The sequence below is a fragment of the Trachypithecus francoisi genome, unplaced genomic scaffold (assembly GCF_009764315.1).
Source record: "Trachypithecus francoisi isolate TF-2019V2 unplaced genomic scaffold, Tfra_2.0 Lachesis_group4, whole genome shotgun sequence".
NCBI lineage: Eukaryota > Metazoa > Chordata > Mammalia > Primates > Cercopithecidae > Trachypithecus > Trachypithecus francoisi.
This window is the reverse complement of record NW_022681469.1, coordinates 100341713-100369236: the sequence shown is the minus strand read 5'-3', so window position 1 is coordinate 100369236 and position 27524 is coordinate 100341713. Positions and strand designations below refer to the sequence as shown.

The 27524-nt window shown below is 41.4% G+C and overlaps 1 protein-coding gene across 2 annotated transcripts in view; it reads right to left on the bottom strand.

Annotated features, from left to right (window-relative positions):
- The window catches only part of CREB5 (cAMP responsive element binding protein 5), a 420888-nt gene extending 394563 nt beyond the window's left edge, over window positions 1-26325 (bottom strand). For both annotated transcript variants that reach the window (XM_033193432.1, XM_033193435.1), the window contains exon 1: window positions 26258-26325. The gene's annotated coding sequence lies outside the window, so the exon portion shown is untranslated. The remainder of the gene's footprint in view (window positions 1-26257) is intronic.
- Between the last annotated feature and the right edge of the window lie 1199 nt (window positions 26326-27524).

Here is a 27524-nt window from a genome sequence, read left to right as displayed (position 1 = left end):
TGAAATGTTTCTGCTGATGAAGACGATGCAGCTGACACTTACATTTAAGAGGCTGGTTATATGGCCCTCAGTCATATTAAGGCCCGCCCAGCAGAAGCTAAAGGCCACTAGAACTGGAAACATCTGATGGTAACTTTGCTAAATCAACTCTCAGCTCTCATCAGTATGCAAAATCTCCCAGGCCAAAAAAAAAAAAAGTGGAGGAGAAAAGGTCAGAATGCACATTCCCACTGACCATCACACATCTGGAAACAAAACAACCTTGCCAAATGACATTGAATTTTTACAAGCCCACACAAGGCTTCTAACGACCCATCCCCTCCTCGGGAGCTCCCTTCATTTGAGCCTCACAACAGTCTTGTAAATTAGAGAAGGTATCATTTCCCTGTTTATAGATTGGGAAACTGAGGTGCCATGCAGTTACCTAAGTGTCCAAAACTCACAGCTAGTTAGAGGTTGAGGGGAGTGGGGGGGAAAGCCAGGTGGCCTAGGTGATAATTCCAGTATTCATTGAATCTCTCTGCTTTTAGAGGAATTACAACACATAGTCCCTACCCTAGATCATAAGGTGCATATGATCTAATTAGAAAAATAAGACATTCACGTGCTAAATTAAATAACATTAAACAATGCCATTCAAGAAAAATCATCAATGCCAAATATACATTGTTTTAACTATTGTCAACTCAGAGTCACATTCTATGAATTTATGGAATTGATGAAAAGATTCTTAATAAATTAACACCCAGTTCCAAACTTAAAATTGCACAATAAAAGCCAGGGCCATGGTTCAGCACATGTCGTTTGTAAATTATTTGTATTCATATGACTTTCCTGCTGAATATCTAGGTAAACTGTAATAGTCCTAGGTATAATTATTTACCAGTAAACTAACCACCTCAGACTATATGACTCACATTGAAGGAAAAGTAAGTTAATGTGGTTTAAAAATCAACAGCCTCAAATATTTAGCTATTTAATTATTGAGTTACAATAATCTATGGAGATACAACATTTTGTCTTTTTTTTCTGTATTCTCTCTTCTTGGAGCTCCAAAATTTATAAATACTTTAAAAATCCGGTTGTTTCTATATTTTAAGAAATTCACTTAGCATGGGGTAAAATAATCATTATAAAGAATCTGCTAAGATAATAGGCAGAAAAAAAGTCTACAAATAACTGCATCTGGGTGTTGAATTTTGGCATTTGATTAAAATTCTATAAAAAGGAATGAAATTAATAATCTAATCATTATAATAATTAGTAATTATATTTTCAGAGCCTCCAAGAATAATTAATTAGTGCATACCTATGAATTATTATTATCTCCATTATAAAATGAGGTGGTGGAGATGGAGCTGAGATGAGGAGTTGCCTCTGGCCACAGGCAGAAGCAGCAAGTGGAATGTCAGAAACCTGGAATTCCTGAGCCCCCAAGCCCTTGTTAACTAATTCTGCTCACTCTGAGCCGGCATCAGGAAGGTCATTAGTTAAACAGCATAAACCAGAAGCCGTCCTTTCCTCTCCTCAACTATTTCTCTCAACTAGTGCTACTGACCTTCTAGAGGTCTCATAGGAGATTCTCTTTAGACGGTGGTTTCTCTGGCAGGCTGCCATCTAAAAGTGGCGTTGAGTAAAGTGAGATAAGCAAAAGTCTGGATCTTTTAAAAATTTTATTATAGTAGACGAAAGAGGAAAACAGAAAAAATATAAGGAAGATTATAAATGAAGCTACAGGAAGCAGAAGTGGCATGATTCTGAACGTAAACTGTGTTCACATATTCACAGACTCATAAATCAACCACAAGAAATGAAGAACCACAAGAAATTTTTAAAACCTTTTTATACTGAAAACACAAGCTATACTTGTGCGTCTAGATTTTAAAGATAAAGGGTGCATATCCTTCCCATATTAAAAAGATGTAAATTTTGGGCGGGTGTGGTGGCACGTGCCTGTAATCCCAGCTACTCAAGAGGCTGACGTGGGAGGATCCCTTAAGCCCAGGAGTTTAAATCTAGCCCGAGCGACGTAGACAGACCGTATCTTAAAAAACATTTTTAAATTGTAAATTTTGATAAGCAAAATATTGATACCCTGAGAGAAAAATGGCCAAAAAGCATAGACAAAGATGAACAATTCATAAATTGCCAGCAAATAAATGGAAATAATGTTCAATACCCCTTTAAATCAAATAAAAGCAAATTAAAACAATTTGTGACCTAATAAATTGGCAACTATTTCTTTTTGAATACAATACCCAGTACTCTTGGCTGAAAATCAGATGTGATACGCACTATTGCATAGCCTGGATATTTGTGAGGCAATCAGTACAAGCTGTTGTGAAAGCAGTTTAGCAAAATGTATCAACACCTACTCATTGGAATAATTCCTTTGGAAAAATAAGAGATGCAGATAAAGGGTTATGTGCAAGATGGCTTATCACAATATTATTTATTACCAGGAAAAAAATCAAAATAGACGATGCAACCAATATTAAGGAAAATGACTTAAGTAAATTATAACAAACAGAAAATTCTAAGGCTATTAAAATCATATTTTCAAAAAACAATTAAGACCTTGGGGAAATGTTCACAAAATAATATGTAGAAAAAATTTAAACACAAAACTGCAAATACTCTATGAAATATAACTAGATGATATGGATGAAGACATATATGAAGGACACATATCAAAATCATCAAAAGTGATCATCTTTGGTTAGAATTTTCTTCTTCTTTTTTGTTTTCTACAATGAGTATTTTTGAATCAGAAAATGGTAAATTTACCGTTAAATTTTAAAAAGAAGAAAGTTGAGGGAATCCCTGAACTTGAGATATAGTTATCATTTTTTCATGATTTTTGCTCAAGCCATCTAAAATTCCTTTATTCCTTTCTGACTCAGACAGAAACACACTAGAAAGATTTTAGGATTAGAATTGGTTGACTTCCAGTGTTAAGACTTAAGAACTTTTCCTTTCCCAGTTACTCTTTCAGGAAAAATAGATGGAGAGTGTTCTTCTCACAAGGTCAGCTTCAAGGCAAATTTGGAGGAAAGAGAAATGACCAAGACCACTAATTTTAAATGGTGCACTCTCATTTGAAAATCCCAGATGACCACTACGTGCCTGCCGGCTTGCAAAAGAGCCACAAAATTTTGCGTACAAGTGACAGCCGTAGACGACACAACCGAAAAATGATTGCTGCTTGTTTGAGAAAATATGCACAGATTATGCCAAATGACTCCTACACTGGGTGTTTTTCTGAATGAATTTCTTGTAAGTTCTGTCACATGAAACTAATACTAGGAATCCCTGTGATCCAAGGACCTTGTTCCAGATGCACCTACCACATTGTCCTTGCCATTGGCTGGGCAAAATATACAACGCTCCAACTCCATGTAAAACACATTGCATAATTATAACACCCTATTATAAAGTTTCAGTGCATGTTTTTATCTTTGCCCAAACATGGCTTTTGATTAATAGACATCAGAATCTCTTTCAGCAACAGCTCACTGCAATATAGCTAATGCAATCAGAATCAACAACAACAACAACAAAAAAGCAAAAAAAAAGGCATAGCTGTTTGCAGTCACCTCAAATTCTGCAAAGGTTCCCCATTGCATTTAGATGTAAATCTAAACAGCTATCTGCTCACCACACCTCCAGTGACCCAGGTCCCCAACCCAGAACTCATCTGGTCACACTCTCCCCTTGTCCACCACATTCTGCCCACATTGGCCTTTTTCCTTTTTCTAAACCATGGCAAAGCTCATTCTCATACCACTAGAATTCCTCTGTACCTAAAATTTTCTTTTTCTTTGTCTTCAAGCGATTGGAAGAGCTTTGTTTTCAGGTGTTTGTCAAAAAAAAGTAATCAAGTGAATGGAGGATACATCAATCTGTGAACTGGCAAATTAAAATTAAAATATTTTTAATTTTGTTACTCTTGCTTAGGAAAGACTGACCCTTGTTTACCTCCAATATTTGAAAGGTATCTCACAAATGCTTTCTTGCTAAATAGAGAGTGTAAATGCCCAAGCATGAGCCAGTGCCACAAGCAAAAGAAAAAATCAGGGTTGTTTACTGATTGCAACTCAAAATCTAGAAGGCTTTAACACCAATTTTCCTTGTCGGTCTTAACTTTAACTGTCTCGGGGCAACAATGGTGCTACCTCTTTTATTTCTTTCATTTCAAATAGTGTGACATTATGAATGCCATAGATACAGCATTAACTCATAGTCCTGTTTACATGTATTGCTGTGGCAGGCAGTCTTTGAGATGTTCCCAGTGACCTGTCTTCCGGTACAAACTTGTGTCATCTCCTTGCCATAGGTACAAGCTAAACCCAATGATGATGTGCTTCTAACGAATAGAATATGGCACATGGGATGGGATGTCACTTCAGTGATTTGAACCCAAAGAAAGACTGAGACTCCCATCTCTTGCTTTCTCCTCCTTGGAACCCTTGCTTGCTCCTGGGGAAGCCAGCTGCCATGCTGTGAGCTCCCCTATGGAAAGCCCCCAGTTGTAAGGAACTAATGTCTTGGGTCAACAGCCAGCAAGAATCGGAAGCCAGTCAACAGCCACACAAGTGAGCTTGGTGTGGACCACCTGAGGCCTGCAATACCAGGTGAGTCTGGAGGGAGATCTTCCCCTACTGAGGTTTGGGGTGACTACAGCCCTGGCAGATATCTTGATCACTGCCTTGTGATAGATCCAGAGCAGAGACACAAAGAAACCACACCCAGATTCCTGACCCACAGAAATTCTAAGATAATAAATGTATGTTGTTAGGGGGACAATGCCAATTTGTCATACAGCAATAGCTAACTGTTCCAATTGTTTACAAACTAAGTTACATACTTGACATTTTCTTTCTTTCTTTTTTTTTTTTAGGATGCTAGCAAAAGAAAACTTAACCCCCTAAATTATAAGGGTAAAACCTTAGATTGTATGGGGGTAAAGAATATTCAGAACTGGAAAAAACTAACCAGTATTTATTCCCAAATAGCTATATTTTGCTACACTAATCGTAACAGCCGATCACAATTTGTACAGCATTTTAAAATCCAAGTGGTGTTTTCACATTCACGGCCATTGACCCCCCTTGAAGAGGCTGTGAAGTAGGTATCATTATTATGCCCATCTTACAGAAGAAGAGATTGAGACTCATTCGATTTCAAAAGTTCCTTGAAAGCAAGGACCTCCTCTGTCTTCTTGGCCAACGCTTCCCCAGTGCCTAGCTCCACGCTTAGCACTGCAAATGCTCAACTCGATACACATTCATGGAGTGGATGCCTCCCACAGCAATGTTAACTATAAAGATGGGGCCTCTTTCATGAATTCCCCAACAAACATATTCATACATCAGTCGATCAATAATGTCTCTACATACACGTGTAATGTGTAATACACAAATATGTATCCATGGAGCCAGGGTGTGTGTTTCCAAACAACACGGGCACCTCTGAAAGCTTACTCCAGCTTTTTTAAAGACAGTAAAGAGATCATTCCCTCATGTAATCCTGTTTTACATACAGCCCTGCGCTGCCAAAGACAGAGACCTAGAGCTCTTTTGTAAGCTAACAAGCCTTTCCTGGTAAATCAAATCTCTTTCTTTCATTATCATTTCCTATCATCTCCCAGGATGAGGCTGGAGGCAGCAAAGGAGGTGCCAGCCAGCTCAGATCCCGACACAATGCCTCTAACCCTTCTCTGTGCCCCCAGCACCTTGGTAAACTTGGCAACTAGAAAATAATAGGCCTTGTCAAAGGTCACTATAAAATAGCCTCAGGCGATGCCGGATAAAGGTGTCCATAGAAATGCAACAAAGTAGCTGACCAGGAAATAGGAGGTGGGTGATTTTGATTAGGAAGTTTATATAAGCCTTAAATTCCTTTTCTTTTCAGAGTTTCAGTCAAGCAAGAATTCAATCCCCAATCACAGCCCAGTCCCTCCTCAAATAGTACCTATTACAAAAGCATTTGTTCCCAAGGCATGTGGAGCCATTAAATTAAGAAGATAAGAAAACCAGTAAGGATGCTTCCTCTTACCAGGAAAGGAGGTGCAGCGCATTGTGTGTAAAGTATTACATTAATAACACTCATCGGTTCTTTCAGCAAATATTGAAGAAGTGTCTGCCATGTGCCAGATGCTGAGAAAATGGTGATGAACAAAACATGCTTGATTCCTGACATTTCAGATTTTAGATTCTGGTGGGAATGTGGATTTTAATTATTTTAGGCCGGGCGCAGTGGCTCACACCTATTATCCCAGCACTTTGGGAGGCCTAGGCGGGCGGATCACCTGACGTCAGGAGTTCGAGACCAGCCTGACCAAAATGGTGAGACCCCCATCTCTACAAAAATACAAAAATTAGCTGGGCGTGGTAGCGGGTGTCTGTAATCCCAGCTACTCAGGAGGCTTAGGCAGGGAGAATCGCTTAAACCAGAGAGGAGAAGGTTGCAATGAGCCGAGATTGCGCCATTGTACTCCAGCCTGGGTGACAGAGTGAGACTCCATCTCAAAAAAAATTTTTTTTTTAAATTAAACTAAACATCACACAAAGGAATATAAAATTGATTTAAGTGCCATGGAGGAAAAGTTCAGGACATATTGAGATTGGGAAACCCGGGAAAGCATGGATGGTCTAGACAGAAGGGGCAGCACATGCCAAGGCCCTGAGGCTGAGGAAGCTGTGGTCCCTGTGAGGACCTGATATCTCAGCGTGGCTGGGGCTCACTCCGGAAAGAGCTGTATGCTGTGAGATGAGGCTGGCCTATTTGATGCCTGAGACTATGATCCTGATTCTAACTCTATCTGCAGCTGAGACCCCTTCCCTGAATTCCACTCTCAGCATCTCACTTTGTCTCAGCATCTCTTTACATACAACATGCCCAAAACTGAACTCCTGGTCTCCCGCACTGACCCTGTTCTACCCGCCATCTTCCCCATCTCAGTTGATGACAACTTCATCCTTCCAGTGTCTCGGGTCAAGCACCTTAATATCTTCCCTGACTTCTTACTTATTTTCACAGCCAATCCATCAGCAAGTCCTGCTAGTTTTACCTTCAAAATAAGCCATAATCCAACTCTTTCTCACCACTTCTCCCAGAACCTACCCAGTCCAGCCCACCATTGTCTCTTGCCTCCTCATGGGTCTCCCAGCTGCCACCCTTGCTCCTACACAGTCGATCCTCCAACCACGATGGAGTACTTTATAAGTAATGGATGCTCTACCCAAAACTATCCAACGGTTTCCTACCTAGCTGAGATTAATATACAGAGTTCACGGCATGTTTAAAGTCCCTGAATGATCAGCCATCCAGCAGCTCCCACTGCTTCCCTCCTTGTCTCCACATCTGCTTCCTTGCAGCTCCTCAAGCACACTGTCCAAAACAGCAGGGCCCTTGTACCAAGCAGCCCCTTACCTAGAAAGCTCCTTCTCCGCATCTCCATGGGAATTCCTCCCTTCCCCGGTGGCTCTCCTCTCATATGTCACCTTATCTGAAAGTTCATCTTCCTGGGCTATTCCAACTGCAATATGAAAGAGCACACTTGATCCACTTCCCTGGTCTTATCTTTCTTTTTAGCACTTACTACTATATTAGGTATTATTTACCTATCTACATGGAGATTTTGTTTGTTTTTTTCACTGCCATATCCTTAGAACCTGGAAGAGTCCTAGCTAAAGAGAGCAAAGATCCACTTTTAGTGATGCCCTTGGCTGGGTTATTACCAAACCATCTCCAGAAGTCCTTTTGTATAATATTATAAACCCAGAAAGGAAATAGATTGAGTGCCTAGTGTCTCACTAAGATCGAGGCTTTGGAAATGCAAGAGGAGAGAGAAGTCTGGCGAGGAGGAGTGAGGAGAAGGGCAGGATTCATGGGAGGTAGGTCAGTCTCTGGAGGAGGAGCGCAGACCCCAAGTCCCTGGGACGGGCACCATGGGGACATAGAATGCATTGAGAGGCGGGAAGGCAGAGATAGAAGGAATAAAGTGTGCGTATCCAAAACAAACTCGGTTTCTGTCACAACTATGCCTAAGCTCAACCCTAAAGGAAGATTTTTCAACCAGCCTAAGGGAAAGGAGATTAATATCGTCAGAGTATACATTTATCTTGCCAAAAGATTGGTCATGTGTTTTTTAGAACCATTTTTTAAAAATCCACAGCAAAGTTAAATGTCAAACAATAGAGGTTGGTTAAGAAATTGTGGCATAGCAACTCAATGGAATATTATGCATAATCATAGTTTTGAAAACTATGTAGCGACATGAAAACATGTCTGTGGTACAGTTTTAAGTGAAGGAAGCAGAATTTTAAAATATGTCTATGCTCTGATTAAAACTATTTACAAATTATGTTCCTCTCTGGACAAAGAATGCAAGAGAATGCAAAAATGAAAAATCAGTTTTTCCTTAGGGTTATAAGATTCTCGGTGATGGATTCATTCACCTCCATTTTTGATTTCTAAACTATTATGACAGTTGTCTTTAAGCAACAGAGTTTAAAATTAAAGTGATACTGAGAGAAGGGGACTTCATCAGTATACCTAAAAAATCTTCCTAGGATGGTCCTCCAGGAACACTCACTAGGCTGGTTAACATTTCATGTTGGTTCTAGGAAGTCTATGGCAACAATGAGTGAGTGTCTCTTTAGTCAGTTCATGCAAAATTAATTTGCATCTACTATGTGTAACCATCTACTCTATGCTAATTCAATGAAAGAAGTCAAAACTAAGCAAGATTCAGTTCTTGCTGTCATAGAGCTTATAATCCAGGAGAGGGAATTTATGAAAAACACAAAAATAATCACAATAGAAGATACATTTTTTAAAAACCATAAGAAAAAGATTAACAGAGCACTAAGGAATTAATTAATTTTGCATTCTGCTTTTGGTTTTGCAGATCAGGAGATGATGACTGAGATGGGCCTTGGAGAGTACTGTTTTCACAGGCAGGAGGTGAATGTAGCACATCTGGGTGAATATATGCACGTGTGTGTCTGGAACCACTGTACTAGAGGATCGCAGATGTTCCAGGGAAGAAGAGATTTTGAATATGCCAGAGAGGCGCTCAACACAAACCACAGTGGATCTGTCTTGAATATGGGGCACACCTACAAGGATGTGGTTAAGACTGGCCTAGGGGCCTTGAAACAAGGCACCAGCGAAGGTTCTTGAGAAGGGAAATGGGATGTTCAAATCTATACAAGAGAGCAATTCTTGGCAGCTAGAATGGACAGAGTATGAGCTCAGGGACCAGACAAAACTGGAACCAAACCCAACTCCTCCATTTACTGCTTTTGTCCCACTGGGCAAGTCCCTTAACCTCTAAGCCTTATTTTCCTTAGCTATAAAAAGGGGTAACTGTAGCCCTTTGCTAAGTTTGTTATGAAGGTTGACATAGTAGAGCAGGACAGGAGTCTCACTAAAGACACAGTAAATAATTCTCCCTACAGTTAATAGGAGGAATTGGGTTAGAAGGAGACAAGGCAAAGACATTGCTAAGGCAGAGTCCAGAAGATGTGACAATGATATGTTCACGACTACCAAGGAAAAGGGCCAAGTCAGTGAGGGGCATGAAGCTTCAATCTGGGGGCCCAGAGGACAGTGGTGGCCCTCACTGAAATGGGTGTGTCAGAAGGAGAACTGGTATGAGGATGAGTTTGTGTTTGAACAATTTCAAAATTAAGGAAAAGCAGCAATCCATTTAGAGGAAAATGTCAAAGGTGCAGCTGGAAGCGAAGGCCATTGCCCAGGAGAGAGGTGCAAGCTGGAGATACATACAATAAATGCTGCAAGACTGAGGTCTGAAATGCTCTATCAACATCTACTCATCCTAAATATGCAGAGAAGCTGTTGGATCAAAATACCCTATTTGGCATGTATTCTGACTGAATTTAGCAGCCCATGTTTTCCTCCACGATGTGCTATCTTTTTTTAACAGCTTTGTTGAGACCTAATTCACAGACCATACAATTCACTCACTTAAAACATGCAATCTAATGGCATTAGAATATTCAGATTTGTGCAACCATCACTACAATTTTGGAACATTTTCATCACCCCCAAAAGAAATCACATACTCTTCAATGGTCACCCCTGAACTCCCCACCCCACCCCCAGTCCTAGGCAATCATGAATCTACCTTCTGTCTCTATGGATTCGCCTATTCTGGACATTTCCTATGTATGGAATTATACAATATATGGCCCTTTACGGCTGGATTCTTTTTCTGAGCATGCTTTCAAGGTTCATTCATATTAGAGTATATTTCAGTAGTTTTCTTATAACCAAGTAATATTTCAATATATGGATGTACCATATTTTGCTTATCTACTCAACAGTTGATGGGCTTTGGATTATTTCCACATTTTTGGCCATTAAAAATAACCCTGATAGGTAGTGATGCTGGACATCTTTTCATGTGCTTACTGGCCATGTGTGTATTTTCTTTTAAAAATTTTCCGTGACAAAACAATCTGTACAACAAACCCTCGAGACATTGAATTTACCTGTACAACAAACCTGCACATGTACCCATGAGCCTAAAATAAAATTTTTTAAAAAACTGTCTAGTCGGATCTCTGTCCATTTTAAACTGAGTTGTCTTTTCATTATGATGTGTTTCTAAAATGCAGAATTTTGCCTTTTCATTGTGCAAAACGAAGGTAGCACATACACATAAATTATTCATCAACAACCAGAAAATCAGAATTTTTTTCCTTCCCACATTGAAACATTTATACCTAACTGTGTGTGTGTGTGTGTGTGTGTGTGTGTGTGTGTGTTTATGGGAATGGGTGATTTTTGTCCTTGTCAGTAAATATTAGCACATCCAAACAATAACTGTTAAGGCTGCCAGAGTAGCAAACTATACTTGTATTTAATTCTTTCTTCTTAAGGTTAAAAGTTAGTGTTACCCTTTCAGCATTGCTCTTTTAAAAATCCTGGGGACAAATTCAAGGCCAAACCGAGAATAATGCTTACATTAGCAAAAATGTGTCAGTCAGCGCAACACGTATGTATCTGTTTTTAAGGGTAGGCTTGTTTTCCTGTGTTTTGCTAGCTTTGTCCATAGTTGGTAATTAACATGTGGATCCCCATCTCCGAAGACTTGTTCCAAGTTTTTCCAGGGATCTATCTGAGGTTTATTTTCAGCATGTGCTAAAAGAAAAGTCTGATTATAAAACATATCACTCTCAATCTGCCAGTTTTAGAGTCGTATTATTACCTGACCTGGGTGCTGCCTGCTTGCTGGGCATACCTGCTGTGGTGGTTTGAATTGTGTTCACCTTAAAGGAGATATGTTGGAGTCCTAATTAAGTCCCAGAAAGTGACTTTCTTTGAAGATAAAGTATTTGTAGAGGTAATTAAGGTAAAATGAGGTCACTAGGTTGGGCTCTCATGCAGTATGACTGACATCCTTATAAAAAGAGGAACTTGGAGACAGCTATAAGAAGGGAAGATCATGTGACGTCACAGAGAAGACAGAAGAAGGAAGGAGGCCTGGAACAGATTCCTCCTCACGGGCCCTGGAAAGGAACCAACCCTGCCAATAGCTAGATTTCTGACTCCCAGCCTCCAGAACTGTAAGAGAATAAGCATCTGTTGTTTAAGCCCCCGAGTTTGTGCTACTTTGCTACAGCAGCCTCAGGAAGCTAACACTCCCAGCCATGCCCTAGACCCCCTGAGTACCAGAGCTGTGGCTGCCCTGGGCAGAGGGGGTGCCTCTGTCCCTGTGGAGCCACTCTCTGGGAGAAGTTATCAAAGTTGTACTGCTATGGAACCCAACAATGCACTGTATCTTTCAGTTAGAGTTGCTCTTGGCGTTTCTGTTCACAGCCATTTTCTGTTCTCAGGATGCAGACACAAGCCCATGGGCACTGGGCCAGAACCCATCCCCCAGTTCAGCACCACAAAGGATGACCCAGACTTTCTTACCGGGTCAGGCTTATCCTGACTCTATCTTCCCCACTCTCTGGTCCCCTCATCTTCCAGTTAATCAATCCCCAAGTCATACTGCTCTTGCCTCTTACATGGCTTTTGAGCCTGGCACCATCATAGCTCAAGCCCTCATCACCTCTTGCCTGGATAACCACAATAGCCCTTAATTGGGTTTTCTGTCTCCAGGCTTGCACCCCCTCAGCCTCCTCCTGAAACACTAAATTGCAGTAACTTATTTGGTACAAGTTCTATGAGGAGTGGTTTTGTGTCTGATTTTGATCATGTATCCCTGTACCCAGCACATAATAGATGCTCAGTTAATATTTAATGAAGGAGGGGATGAAGGAAGGAAAGGAACTTAGGCTCAAATAGGGTGCTGATATTTGTGTTGGAAAGGAGCTGCTTGGTTTATTTGCGATTGTTGCTGCTTCTTAGTAACAAAGAGCACACTTGGTTCCATAAGTGTATATGGCTAGCATGGAGGCAGACGGGACGGACAAAGAGAAGCAGGAAAAAAGGAAGAAGGGAGGGAAGGATGCCTGAATTCCAGTTATATGTCTGGCACTTTAGTTAGCTGGGACTGCACATACTACTTAAGCCCTGGGATTCTTAGTTTCTGCATCCATTAAAATGGGAAGGATAATATCTGTCCTTCATGTTTCACTGTGTTGTCATATTACCCTAATAAGACAATTTCTGTTAAATTACTTTGAAACTCCTAAACAATGTAAGGTATTATTAATCAGTGGTTGTCTAGGTATGGGCTATTGGGCAAACCGGCAGTTACTCTCATAGAGAAACACAAATGAGAATCCAATGAATGTGAATTTCCATTCCTGATTATACACATCACTGGAAGTTCATTAGCTCTGGTTACTTTCTTAGCTTAATACATGCAATGTATGCACCAACACATGTAGGATGAACCACATGAAACTGATCATATTCATTCAACCACAGCAATTTTAAGTTTATGTGTCCATATAGCCAGTGCATTGGTAAGCACCATCATTGAGCCCAGAGATTTTTTCATCCTGGAGTCCATGGCTTCTGGGTCCATGAACCTTCTCGTGAACATTTGCCGACGTGTTATTTTTCTGTAAACAAGCTCGTAGCTTTTACCTAATTGTTTAAAGTGTTCATAATCCACTTTAAACAATTCATAAGCCAGGAGCAACTGAGCCAGCCCTGCTTCTTACTGCTTCCAGAAACTCTTCTTATAATAATGCTGACACCCCATGCCAGGAGGTCACTACTTTCTGAGACAGTCCTTTCCATGGATGTATAGGTTCACTTGTTCCAAAATTCTTCCCTCTTTGGAGCCAAAAGAGCAAACACAGTAAACCCCATCTCTCCACACAGCAAACGGTCTCCTTCCCGCAATTTTCACTGTTTTTCCCTGAAGCATAGAGGAAGTCAGAAATAGTATCCTCTTGTCCACACACTGTTCCTTGATATTATGCACAAGCCTGGGTCTCCTCCTTTCTGAGTCAAATATCTCTAATTTCCTCCACCATTCCCCCTGTGATCTGTCTCCAAAATTTTCAACTCCCAGGTTGTCCCCCACAAAGCAACTTCTCATTGGTCAGTGTTACTGTGAAGTGTGGGTTTACATTCCCTGACATAAACTACAAGGCTACTTTGCCTGACTTTTTTCATTGATCTCAGTTGAATACATACACACACACACACACACACACACACACACAAAAGGCAATCAAGTAAATTTCTTAAAAACTGCTCAAATAAGGTCAAATGCATTTTCAAATGGAATGATACAGCTTTCTACACAGAGGGCTCACCCAGATCCAAGCCAGAAAAGAGGCATGCAACGTTACGTACCTAGCTTTTAGCTACCCTGGATACTCCTATGCGTCAAAATCACATCACGCACATACCCATGTCATCTCTCTACATTATTCCAAAGTGCAGAAGTCCTGTTTAGATTTTTGATCTTCCCATTATGACAGTAAAGTGGAAGCATCTCCAAAATCTCACAAATCACCACTAAAGAACTTACATAACCAAATACCACCTGCTCCCCCAAAACCTACGGAAATAAAACATTTTTAAATATGGTATATGTATACCATGAAATACTACTCAGCCATAAAAAAGAATAAAATCATGTCTTTTGTAGCACCTTGGATGGAACTGGAGGCCATTATCCTAAGTGAAGTAACTCAGGAATGGAAAACCAAATTTCTGGATATTCTCACTTATGAGTGGAAGCTATGCTATGGGGTATGCAAAGGCAGACAGAGTGGTATAATGGACATTGGAGACTCAGAAGGGGGAAAGGTAGGAAAGGGTGAAGAACAGGAATCACCTATTGGGTACAATGTACAGTATTCCAGTGATAGAGGTACTAAAAGCCCAGACTTTACTGCTACATAAGTCATCCATGTAACCAAAACCACTTGTACCCCTAAAACTATTGAAATAAAAATAAGTGAATGCAAATTTAAAAAACAAAACAATACAAAAATTAAAGTGGATGCATCTAGCTTGAAACAAATGGTCTGTACATTCTATTTTCCCCTATCTGGGGAATGGGTACAAGCAAACTTTTTCCCCATTTCTAATAACGGTGGTAAAATATATATAACATAAAACTTGCCACTCTAACCTTTTTTTTCTTTTTTTTTTGAGAGGCAGTCTTGCTGCGAAGCCCAGGCTAGAGTGCAGTGGTACGATCTCAGCTCACTGCAACCTCTGCCTCCTGTGTTCAAGCGATTCTCCTGTCCCAGCCTCCTGAGTAGCTGGGACAACAGGCATTTGCCACCACACCCAGCTAATTTTTTGTATTTTTAGTAGAGACGGGGTTTCACCATAGTGGCCAGGCTGGTCTTGAACTCCTGAACTCAAGTGATCCTCCTGCCTCGGCCTCCCAAAGTGCTGGGATTACAGGCGTGAGCCACCATGCCCAGCCTCACCTTAACCATGTTTAAGTGTACAGTTCAGTAGTGTTAAGTATACTCACACTGTTGTACAACCAATCTCCAGAACCCCCTATGTTTTTAAACAAGCATTAAATAACTACAACTATGTGAAGGAATATAAGACTTCTAAATAGATCTCCTAAAATATCTTCTAAATGTTAATTAAAGATAAAGCAGCCACATGATTTACTCTTAAGCCTTCCTTTTAAAGATACAACCACATTTGTGCTTAAAAAAAAAGGAAAAAAGAAAGAAAGCACATTTCCTGGAAAGGATAAAAATGAACTTTAGGTTAAAGACTCAGCCTGTCTGTCTTAAGAATGTCCCTTCCAAAGGGCATGTCAAGTAATTATATGTACTCTTTTTCTCCCTGATTTTTGTAAGCACTTCCAAAGCACATGAAAAAAAAAAAAAAAAAATTGTACTTTGCCCATGCTGCCTCCATCCAATCAGCAGACATTACTGTTTTGTTTTGGTTTTTTAGTGTTTTGAATGGTTTGGAGATCAGCACGAGTGTTTAGCAAAAAGTACAATTCCAAATTACATGCTGCTTCATGGTGCCAAAACACTGCACCCTCATCTTTGATGACGTCAACACAGCACAGCCCTAAGAATGGCGGTGGTTAGTCATCCGATTTTGCAAAACTGGAATACAAAATTGTAAACAATGTGTGCTTAGACAGGCCTTCTTAGAAAAAAGGAGTGTCTTAAATATGGTGTCAATTTTTTTAATTTCACTATATCTTTTAATCAGCAATATGTATCTGAGTCAATGTTACAAACAGATACTTGTCCAATAGGAGTTACAGTTTGTCCATGGGCTTCCTAAAAAAGATGACAAGTACATTTGCAAGTGTATGCCCTACTAACATTGTGGTCCTCACTGGCCCAGGTTTCTATGTATACACATATTTATTTTCATATAAGCATAAATACCATAAGCATGTATATGTATAAATATTAAAATTGCTTTAAATTTAGAATGATGCTTGGAGAAAAGAAGCCAAAATAATGGCTCCCTGGCACTGGTCAAAAATTGCACTATTAATCAATATCTCACCCATCAAAGACACAGAAATGCAGACAGAGACTGCAAATGGCCAAGCCCAACCTATTATCATTATTAGGAGAAAACAAAAACCAAATACTCAAACACAGATGGCTCCAGACCAAGTGTGAAGACAGTACATTGGCACGACAAGGGCTAAAGTGTTCTATAAAAGATAATTTAGGAGCTAGGGCTAGAGTCTATCTTGCTCAATAAATGAATACGTACAGGCCTTTGCTTTCAATCCCCAAAACAGATGAGTAACTTACATCGTTAATCTCATTGTCTCTCCACACAATCCTTTTAACAGTCAATCACAAAGTAGCCTGAGAGAAAGTTTCCCTGGATACTACCAAAAACACAGGTTTGCAACAGATGTCTCCATACAACTTTTAAAACAGATTCCATGTTAAGAAGTTAATATATCCTTGTGCATTTACTAATCAATCTAGGTACAAGCCTGAAGCTGGGAAGTAAGAGGTATTAGCAAGGAAACTATTTAACTGCAAAGAATGCATGGGAAAGCATCAGAAAGAATGTTATTTATAAATACAAAGACAAGTGCAATAGTACAAGCAATTGGAAAATCCCTGCTTGGAAGCCACCCAAAGCAGTGCTTCTATCTGGCATATCTAGAATACATGGCAATAATAAATGTGAGCTCTTTTCTCCTACTGACCAACCACCTAATCAATGAGCAGGATGCCTAGCCTTGGCAATCTCTTAGTTTTCCCATCTATAAAATGGGGATTAGAGCTATGTGTTAATAAATGAAGGCTAACATTCTTCCAATGAATGACATTACAGAAAACACAAATATCACCACGACATGTAGAAAAACATGTAATTTTACATTTAAAACTAGTTTATAGTCATGCTTTAAAGGCGATATGGTCGAATAGACATGTATTTGGAAATAGATGGCTCTGCAGGGGATAAGGAGAGAGAGGGTCAGAGTGAAATGACTCATGAATTTGGGGACGCAGAGGCTCTCTGCAGCATGAAGTCACAAGGGACTGACACCAAGGTCTCTCCTCTCCTCCACAAACAATTCTGTTCGTAGACTTCGCAAGAAGGTGTGTGAGGAGTTTGGAAATTATTTTTTATTTTATACTTTTTGCATCCTTCAGTGAATGCACAGACTGGTGTATTATTAAAAACAGGTATATTAAAATAAAGCATTCTGATGTGCATTGAAAAATATTGATTCTTCTAATATTTTAAAAGGTGATAAATAAAAATGAATACCTTAAGTCTGGGAGGTTATAACTAACATCTTGACATGAGCAATTCTGGTCTAGGCAATAACACAAGCTTGTTAAAAGCTTGGAGGGAAGAAAATTCTGGGGGATCCAGATGTCTCAACTGGAGTAAAAAATCTCCCTCCCCAAACAACTAAAGGCATGTATCTGGGGCAAAAGAGTAAGCTGGCAAAATACTGTAACTGAAATGTGAGGATCCTGACCTTTTCCAAAACAGAGAGTTTCTACGAGGCTACGTGTAAATCAAATCCTAAATTAAGATTTCTAGGGAAGCAGACCACTTAAAACACCCACATTTGAAAGTTACACAAAACAGAGCTCATTTGTGGTGCAAAGAATTATCATCTAAGTTATTCATTCTGTACATTTTAATCTTTATCAGTTATATTTTCTTAAATATGTGTTGCAGGGTACAGCAAGCTTGTAACAACCGCTTGCTGCCCTTGAACTCTGACTGAACGCTTTACTGCAATCCCTTTCCTTAAATAGAATCATAGAATATTAGGGTAGAAGATTCCTTAGAGATCAGTTAGAACTGTGGTTCTCAACCTCTGCGACACATTGGAAACACTTGTGGAGCTTTTAAGAGATACAGAGGCCCAGGCCTTCACCCCAAACCGATTAAAGCAGAATGTCAGAGTGGAAGGGTGTCGGTGTTTTTTAATAAGTTCCACAGGTGGTACTATTGGGCTGCCAGGATCATAAACCACTGATTTACCCTGGGTTGTCTGATACCATAGTCACTGACCACACATGGATATTTAGCACTTGAAATGTGGCTAGTCCAAATTGAGATATGCTGTAGTTGTGAAATACACACTGGATTTCAAAGATTTCATATCAAAGAGAGAGAGAGAATGTAAAGTAGTACATTAACACTTTTATACGGATTATATGTTTAAATGATAATATTTTGGATATATCAGGTTAAATCAAAGTGTTATTAAAATGATTTCACCTGTTTCTTTTTAACCGTTTTAATGCGGCCACTAAAACATTTAAAATGGCATATGTGGCTCACATTTGTGGCTCTCACTACTGGACAGTGCTGGGTGAGCCCAACATTCTCATCACAAATGAAGAAACTGAGGCAGAGATGCATAATAGCTCAAGGCAGCTCTCCTGGGGATTGCGTCCCTCCTGCAGTCTCAGGCTTCTCATTGTTGCAGAGCCACGAATGGACAAAGCTTGTTATGCCATCAGGCGAATTTCAACTCTTCTTTCCCCCTTTTGTTTTCCTAATTGTTTCTTCTAAGATTTGACATAAAAATCTATTTTCCTTATGGAAAAATATCCCTGCTCTACTGTGTACACATTTGTGACTTGTTACTGCAGGATTATTCATCAAGGCAGAGTAGTTGAAACGGATGTTAAAAAATGAATCTAGGGAAACACTAGCAGAAGGAAAATGCAGAGAATAGACAGAGAAAACATTTTGTCATGCTGTAGTTTAGAAGATGACCCTGGAGGCCCCCAGCATTCTGACAGTCACCTTCGACACAGGATCATTCCCTGATATGATTTTAGAAGCTTGAGCCTATAATATTGTTTTTCCTCCTAGGAGTCAGTATTTTTCTGCACAATGTTGTCATTGCAGTGAGGCAAATCAGACCCTCCGTAATGGTGCACCACACCATAGCCAGATACCCTGGCAGAAACGGACTTTATCCCAATGCCTTCTACTCTCTGATGCATGAATTAATACCTGGCCAGTCAGAAGCCAACTTACTTAAAGAAGAAAATCTTGTTTTGTTAAAGTGAAATGGTCCTACCAGATCTGGCAAATAGAGATTACACCTATTTCTTCCAGTAGTCAGCTAATTCAAACAAAAACAAAGATTTTTTTGTTGCATGTATTTTCCCCCTTGGGAAGCCAACAGAGAGAGGACTGCATAAAACTGGCTGAAATGTGCTATATTTGAGAAATCATGCCTGCAACACAGGAACTCCTCAGTGTAATAAAAGAATAAAAAGAGACCTGAATTCTGATATAAAACCTCATGCAAACAGCTGGAGAGGAAACCTGTGGGTGAGGCCAAACAACACATACAGTAGATGCATTCAAGATTTCTATTTAGACATTGTTATTCCCCATCTTAAATACAGCACAGCCTAAATATCATCTTAAATCAAATGTGTGGTGCTCTAGAGCCCTCTGTGTTGCATGCATGAATTTTTTTAGTTATGATTGGTCAAGTTTTGCCAGTCAAACCTCAAAGAACATATTTCCAGACTCAATTCACTTCTCACCACCTCCAAACACACTCATATATATCCACCTGGAAAGATAATGTATTACAGACAGATCCCAGGCAAAAGTACACCTTCTAGAGTGAAAACATCACCCATTTCTCTATTTGACAAAAAAGGTTATTTATTTTAACTTTAAATAATATTTCAGATCCTGTCCTCAGAGATGATAAAGAAAAGACAGGAAGTAGAGAAAGTCACTGCCTTATTCTTGAGACAGTCTTTCAGACCATTTTTAGTCTGCCTCGTTTTTACTCTCAAATGAAATCTGGATGGTGTGGTTTTACAGAGTATGTCTAATAACAATGATGATAAAAGGAGAATTTAAGTTAAAATTAATTAAGAAGGCCCATATTAGAAAAAATAACATTGCAGATATTATATAAGAATAAATGAAACTACAGCATTTATGATTAAGGTATTCATTCCAAAGATCTGATAAAAATTTGTCTTTGAGAGATTACTCATCAAAAGGTTTGAAAAGAGCAAAGGATACAAAGTCATGGGTTATGCCCCATTTCTGACAAGGGCATTTATGGCAGGAGCACCCGAACTGGAGGCAGGGACCAGGCTCCTCAGCCTGGTTTGGCTCTCTCCAGCTCTGGGCCTTGGGTGAGCCAGGGGTCTCTTCTGTAAAATGAAAAAGTTGGTCTATCAGTCTGAGGCTCTCCCCTAGCCCTACCATCCCCATGAAGGCATAAGCCTTTGTATCTCACCATCAGAATCTCTAGGCCTAAAGGAACTCCCTCTAAAATCAGTTCTAGTCAAATACCAGCCTGGTAGTTTTCAATCCTTGTTAAGGATTGAAATCCTAAAATCCTTTTAGGGTTAAGATCAGAAATGTGGCCGGGCGCGGTGGCTCAAGCCTGTAATCCCAGCACTTTGGGAGGCCGAGACGGGCGGATCACGAGGTCAGGAGATCGAGACCATCCTGGCTAACACGGTGAAACCCCGTCTCTACTAAAAATATACAAAAAATTAGCCGGGCGAGATGGCGGGCGCCTGTAGTCCCAGCTACTCGGGAGGCTGAGGCAGGAGAATGGCGTAAACCCGGGAGGCGGAGCTTGCAGTGAGCTGAGATCCGGCCACTGCACTCCAGCCTGGGCGACAGAGCAAGACTCCGTCTCAAAAAAAAAAAAAAAAAAAGATCAGAAATGTGACCTTAAGGAAATAGAAGAAAGCAGCTGAAATACCTACTTTTAAAGTGATAAACTGATTCTGATCTATTTCTCGTGGGGCAGAGGTGAACTTGGAAAAAACAAATATTGAAATGTCAATATAATATCTTCCATATTCAAGAATTTACCCGAAACTTTATCTTTTACTGGGAAAGTTCCAGAGTCCTCAATAAGAGCTTCAAAAATTTTAGTCGGGTTTCTGGAAGAATGCTATTACTATCTGGAAATTTCTAAAAGGCCTCTCTCTTTAAAAAAAAAAAAATCCTATGTTAAATCTATGATTTGTCCAACAATGGAATACTAATGGATACTCAAAAAACACTAATTGCTCATTTTTTCCTAATTACGAAATGTAATAATTCTTTAGTGAAAACATTAAACATGATGTCATTTTTAAAGTGCCAGACTTTCTATTTAAAGCATTGCCACAAAGTAGATAGCTTACTTAGTTTACAAATAGCAACACAAAACGGGTCTTCTGTGTCTTTAAGTCTGTTTAGCATATCTGAAAGTGCTTCTTCCTCACACTTAGATATTTAAGGCAACTGCCCCCCAGTTTATTACCTTATCTCAATTGTTTAATTTTCTTAAATAGAATTCAGAGAAATGGTCATAGATTTAAATTTTTAAACACTAATAAAGCATTGGTTGATTCCCATAATATAGCTGGTAGTCAAAGTGGACAAGATAATGAATTGACTGAGATCACTGTTTCATCTTCATCCAAGAAAGCTGCCTCTAAAAAAAGACCTAAATTGCTGTAGAAATCCGATTTGTAAGAAGCATATAGATGGGAAACACCAGCCAGGATCACATTAATTTTGTGACTACCAGCATTGCTTTGAAGTGAAGAAGGAGGAGGAGGAGGAGGAGGAGGAGGAGGAGGAGGAGGAGGAGGAGAAGAAGAAGAAAAAAGAAAAGATGACAAAAATAATAAGTCCACTCAAATCCCAATTTTAATCCAACAACACAACCAGAAGAAAACAAACTACAAATACAAAGTTCACATCTTAGTGATCTAGTGAACATGACACCCCCACAAAATAATTTTTAGCTTAGTAATAAGTAAACTCCAATGACAAGAAAATATTATAGGATTATGATACCTCATTGCTAAAAAGTAGATTGTAGTAAGAAATTGGGAGTCTCGGAACTTGCCATCATGGAAACTCCATGATTGAATGGTTTTGAACGTGTAGGTGTGGGAAACTGACAAATCATTGTAACAAAAATATTCAACTTACTAGAATTGAAAATCTATGCAGGAAAAGTCTCTCTGACAAACTACCATTCATTTAGCCACCTACTCAAATAAAAGCTGCGACATAACAGAGATCTAGAAATAAAGGCATGGTTTCCAATTTTTTGTTGAAATGTTCTAATAAACTATCTTCTCAGGTATAAACTATATAAGGTTGGGACTGACTACTGATTGACAGGCAATTTATGGGCACCAGCAATTTACATAAAAAATAGTGGGCTTGGAGATATTTTCAAATATGTTTACTATGAGTGAAGTTGAAAAATAAAAACCACTATAATCAGTAAGGATTTAAAAATAAGAGATCTATATAAAATGCTATAAGCAAAGGAAAATGAGAAACATTTCTGAGGAGACACAAGTTAGTTTTTTTATTATAAGTTTTAAAACTAAAGTAATAGCTGATATTCAACCAATAGCATCATCCTTCGGGGACATACACATCTAGGTTTGAATGCGGAAAACTGTTTTTTTTTTTTTTTTTTTAATTTTTAGGTTTCTTTTTCAAGAACTTTCTTATTAAAACTTAAATACTTATTGAAGTGATCCATGAAACCTCATAGAAAGGGGAATTCATGCTTGACACATTACTTAACATGCTTCATAGCTTCCCCACTGCAGTTCATATGCTCCTGAACATATTTTACCCGGGAAATAATAGTCTTATTCACACACACACACACACACACAAAACCTTCCACATAAAATGCTACAAGTCCCAGGAAACTGACAAAAGCAACATTAAAATTTTGTGCAAAATCAGAGCTCTATTTCTGAATTCCATCTATGAAAATACAACATTGGTTCTATTTAACTAAGTGCAAAGTTTTCTCTCTGCTTAATAAGCATAATAAACATCATCCTTACCATTATCTGTAGAATAAAAGCAGCAACGTGTTGCTTCCTGCAGTCACCAAATCAAGGTTTTTCTTCCTTTCTTTCTAGTAACTTCTGTTTCACCAGCAAGATTAGGAAGAAAATAAGTCTTGAGTATTTGCCTCAGTATTTCAGACCAGAAGACTGTGAAACTAGCTCTTAGTAAAAAGAACAGATCTGGTATTTTACAATTACTTCTGCAACCCAGAGGTACCTCCTAGACTCTGGTACCTCCCTCGTTCTCTAAGTTTCTTTTAGTAATGAGACTAATTTTTCCAGTAGCCTTGAACTCCCTAGATTTAACTGACATGGAAAATGTGACTAAAAATTTGTAGAACTGTCTAGCCTCCAACCCTACACAGAATCAACTTTGTTGTAAATGTTGAAGAACACCTCACAAGCAGCTACATGCTCAGTTTCTACTCCTGCGCTACGCAGCAGAGAACACCAAATAACAGTGCGCCATCTAGTTAGCAAGCTGCAATCTCCATGCTAGAAGGGGGGACACACTTACAAACCCTGGGAGTTAAGAACTTGTCAGGGTTCAGCTGCTCTAAAGGTCCAATTGTTTATTTAAATAAAAAAAAATATCGCTACTGAGATAATCCACATCTAGTGGATATGGGAAAATTTAGGTTATAATGGCACTACAAACTTTTACATCTAACTTTGATTTACAAGATAAAAGCAAGTTTTAAATTAAAAGGGCTTTCTGTTAATAGAGCTTATTATTCTGAAGACGGGAATGATTTTCTTCGAAAGTTGTCCCTGGGTGCATGCCTATTATCTTTGCTTTTCCCCTTCCACTAATGAGCATTTATCTAAAGAGCCTGTTAATCCTCTGATGTGTGCTTCTGGTCAGAGGTAACAGTTTGAATAAAACCACTAATCACTGATCACTAAATCACTGATCATTAATCACACTTTCCAGTGCCCATGACTGGGCCATTTTTTTTTTCCTTTAAGTCTATGCATCACAAACAAGAAGTTCAACATTTTCGATGCACACATATTGTGTGGAGGTTACACTATTTCATCTCTAGATGTGAATAAATACTAAATCCTGCCACAAACTTGGGGAAGTATGTCAATTAGACCCCAGACAGGAGTTTCACAAATGTCTACCCTACAGCATGGCTTTCACTTTGAAGAAAGTAGATCTAATTATAAGAAAACATGTGTTCTTCGAGAAATTCCCTCATATTGGCAATATAAGTATTTCTTTATTTAGTTTTCACCAACTCCAAATCAGGGACCACTCCAATTCCCTCTCCCGCTCTATCCAAAACTCTGTTAATACTTTCATAATTTAATTTCTGCACATTTCCCTCCCCCGCCTCCCCCACCAAGGGTTCTTTTTACTTTGATCCCTTGCAACAAGTCATACACAGGGTCTTTATTTCAACTGCCAGATACGGAGGTTCTGACTCAATTCAATGACTTAAGTATTGAACTACCTCTTTCAACATAGAAACTTAAGGTTAAGAGCTAGAAACTAATGCACACACCAATTTATTGTATGGAAGTTTAGGTTCAACAACTCACATTCCCTTACTTTGGAAATGAAACGTTTAGTCTTGATCCTTTCAGCTAAACCTGATTTTGTCAGCATCTTGGCTTCTTCGTCTTCCCTCTTCTGCTAAAGGGCAGGCACCACGTAAAGTGAAGTACTTTGTTTGCAGTGGGTGTATTGCCTTCCTAAGTCACCACCACGAGGACAGAGTATTATCATAACGCTTGGAAACATTTCCTCATTTGCCTTTTCTATCAGGACTAAGCATTTTCGCTCTAGAGGAGAAGGCTTGCTGGTGCCTTTCTTAAATAATACAAAAGGGCAGATTGCGCGCTGATCAAGTACAGTTGTCCCCTCAGACCCCAGAAGCTTTTACCCACACTCCAGGGACCGTGCTCGCTCCAGGGAAAGCTGTAAAAGGCGGGGCCGGGGCTAGAGTGATAACGGTGTAGACGGGGGAGTGGTGGAGAGGGAGGGGTTGGGAAGAGAGGGCAATAAAGATGCCTAGGGAGGGGGCGATTGCACGAGTGTGTTGTGAGGAGGATAGGGGGATGCACAGCAGAGTTGCTTTGTCAGCATTCTAAGCTCCTGAACCCTTGAGGAGCTCAAGCCGTTAATCAAACACTTACTGGCCTGCAGAATGACGTAATGGACCTGTATCCAGCCTTTATTCCTTGACACATGTCAGAGAAGGAGGGAAAAATAAAAATCAAACACATTCTGCAGACTGACAACGAAATATACAAGTAGCCCGCTCCAGACCCCGGCCTTGAACAAGCATCAAGTGGGGGCGGCACCAGTCCAGGGAAAGTTGGGGACGGGGATGAGAGTGTGGACAAGGTCTAGGGCTTTATCTACTAGACGTCCCTTAAAAACAAATCTATGGCAAAGAAGTGGATGCAGCTGCTGAGAGAAAACATCTCCTTGGTTCCTTCCTTCGCATCTTGCCCCTCTAAGAACTTCATGAAAAGTTCAAGTGGTTCTGCCGAGAATCTGCCGCAGGGGGAGACTCCGCCGCCGGGTCCTGGGAATTGCCTGGGCGCCGCCAAGGCTCGAGCCGGAGCTGTCATTTGGGGCAGCGGCCGGGAAGAGGTAACGATGCCAGCGAGAAAGCAGCGGAGGCAGGAGGCGGCCGGAGGAGTGGACGGGAGCGGACGGAGCCTCGCCGCTCTCCAGCCCGGAGCGCCTGGAGCGAAAGCCAAGCGCCCTCCAAGGGCGACCTCCCCTCCCCAGGCGCGCGCCCACCCACTGCAGCCAGCAGCCCCACGGGAGAAGTGGCAGCGGCAGCTCCGCACCGGGGAGAGCGAGCCCCCTGCGCGCGCGCCCACCCGTCCCCTAGGTGACCCGGCGTCCTCGCCGCGCCCGCTGGAAGTTTGCAAACTTTCTCCGGGGGTTCCGCCGCCACGCTGGGAAGCTGGGGACGCGGGGGGAGGTTCCTGGCTCGCCGTCTCCGCTGCCGCTTGACCGCACTTCTGGAGGACTCCGCACCTTGCCAGGTCTCTGGAGGCAAACACACACCCCCGATTCATAACTGGTCCCCGCGTCAGGGGACTCGCGCGCTCCCACACACGCACGCACGCCGGGCAGACTCGGCGCCGGCTCCACGTTAGCATCCCTCCAGGCGCGCGGCGCGGCGGCCACCGAGCGCTCCGGCACTCACGCGGCGCGGGGTCTCTGGGGTGGCCTCAAGACACAGCCGAATTCCACAGTCTACCAGCACTCGGGGCCGGACTTCCCTCTGGTCCGCCAAAATGTTTACAAACACAGATCACCCTCCAGAAAAAAATGCATCGCATCTTCCCTACTCCTTGCCCTGTGACCTGCCCACTGGACCAAGTAACCTCGCGGCTGCTGCCGAGAACCAACCCCTGCAAACAAGTACGCTCCCGAGATGGCTCCCGCGGCAAGTGCAACAAAAGTGGCTAAATGCAAAAGCCCCAGAAGTGGCCGAGCCGTATTTTTAGGAACTTACCAAACAAGTGTGGAGAAGGCAAGAGCGGAGCCCGGGTGAAGGGACCACGTTGGACTGAGCAAAGATTACAATACATTCTATTTAGAGTGCATTACATCACCCCCCCGGTGACGTCACGTGGGATTCCTGAACTTCTAAATCATTGCGGTCCGCTGGGGAGGGACGGAGCGAGGGGCGGGGCCGGCGCGTCGAGGGGGCAGGCCCCACCCCGGCCCCGCCCAGACCCCGCCCCGCCCGCGCGGACCCTGGTGCACCCGCCGGGGAGCGGCAACGGCGGGGGCGACTGCGCAAGCAACAGCTTGCAGAGCCCAGCGCCGTGTGACACGGCTCCCTGACATTAGTGGTGTGAGTCAGCTTGGAAACAATCCTTATGGTTTCAGACAGGACCACGGAGGAGGCGCGGGCGTGGGCTGTTCTGCGGGGAGGGCCTGATGGGGTTTGAAAGGTGTAGGGATGGGGGTTGGGGAGAGGTGAGGAGGGGGATGCTGAAGGATGTGGGAAGAGGCTTTGCAAACAGAAATGCAGGACGCTCCTCCCTCCCCCACCAGAGGATGTCCAGCTCCTTTTTGCTTGCGACAGTCATGACCTCATTTCAGTGTTCCCTGCATCCTGGCTTCTCAGAGCACTCACTTGTCACCCCTTCTTTACCGCCCCCATCTCACCTCCTCCAGGAGAATAACTTCCTTATGGTGCACACTCTCAAGAAATACACAGCCCCCACCCTTCGCGGGACCCCTGCTTCGTGCGTCTGAGAAGCAGTAGGGAGAGTTGCTCCTAAGGCGAAAGGTGAATCACAGCTACAGCCAAGTGATGAGCCTGATTTAGACACGGCGTCAGAGCCGAAAGGGCCCTTGGCTGTCACTTTCAGAGCCTCTTCGGTAACTGGCCCAAGCTCACGGGCTGGGAAGTGGCAGAGCCAGGGCCAGACTGCAGGATCCGGGCGCCTGGTCTGCAGCGAGAGGAGCCTGGCGTCTCCAGCATCCGGCCATCACCATCACTGTCACCATTCCCCTGCTGAATTTCCTTTCAGAAGTTCTCCCTTTGAGTAGGATTCAAAGAGAAGGCATAGGCTAAATCCAGCCCGATTCTAGATGACCAATGCCAACCTCGCAGCCCCTCACACCTTACAAAGCATTTGCAACCACGTGAATTCCCTTGTTTCTCACAACAACCCGGGTACCATAAGTAGGACAGGTTATTATAATTATCCCCATTTTACAGGTGAGCTAAGGCAGACACCGGAAGGTTAGGGGGCTGGCGTGAGATC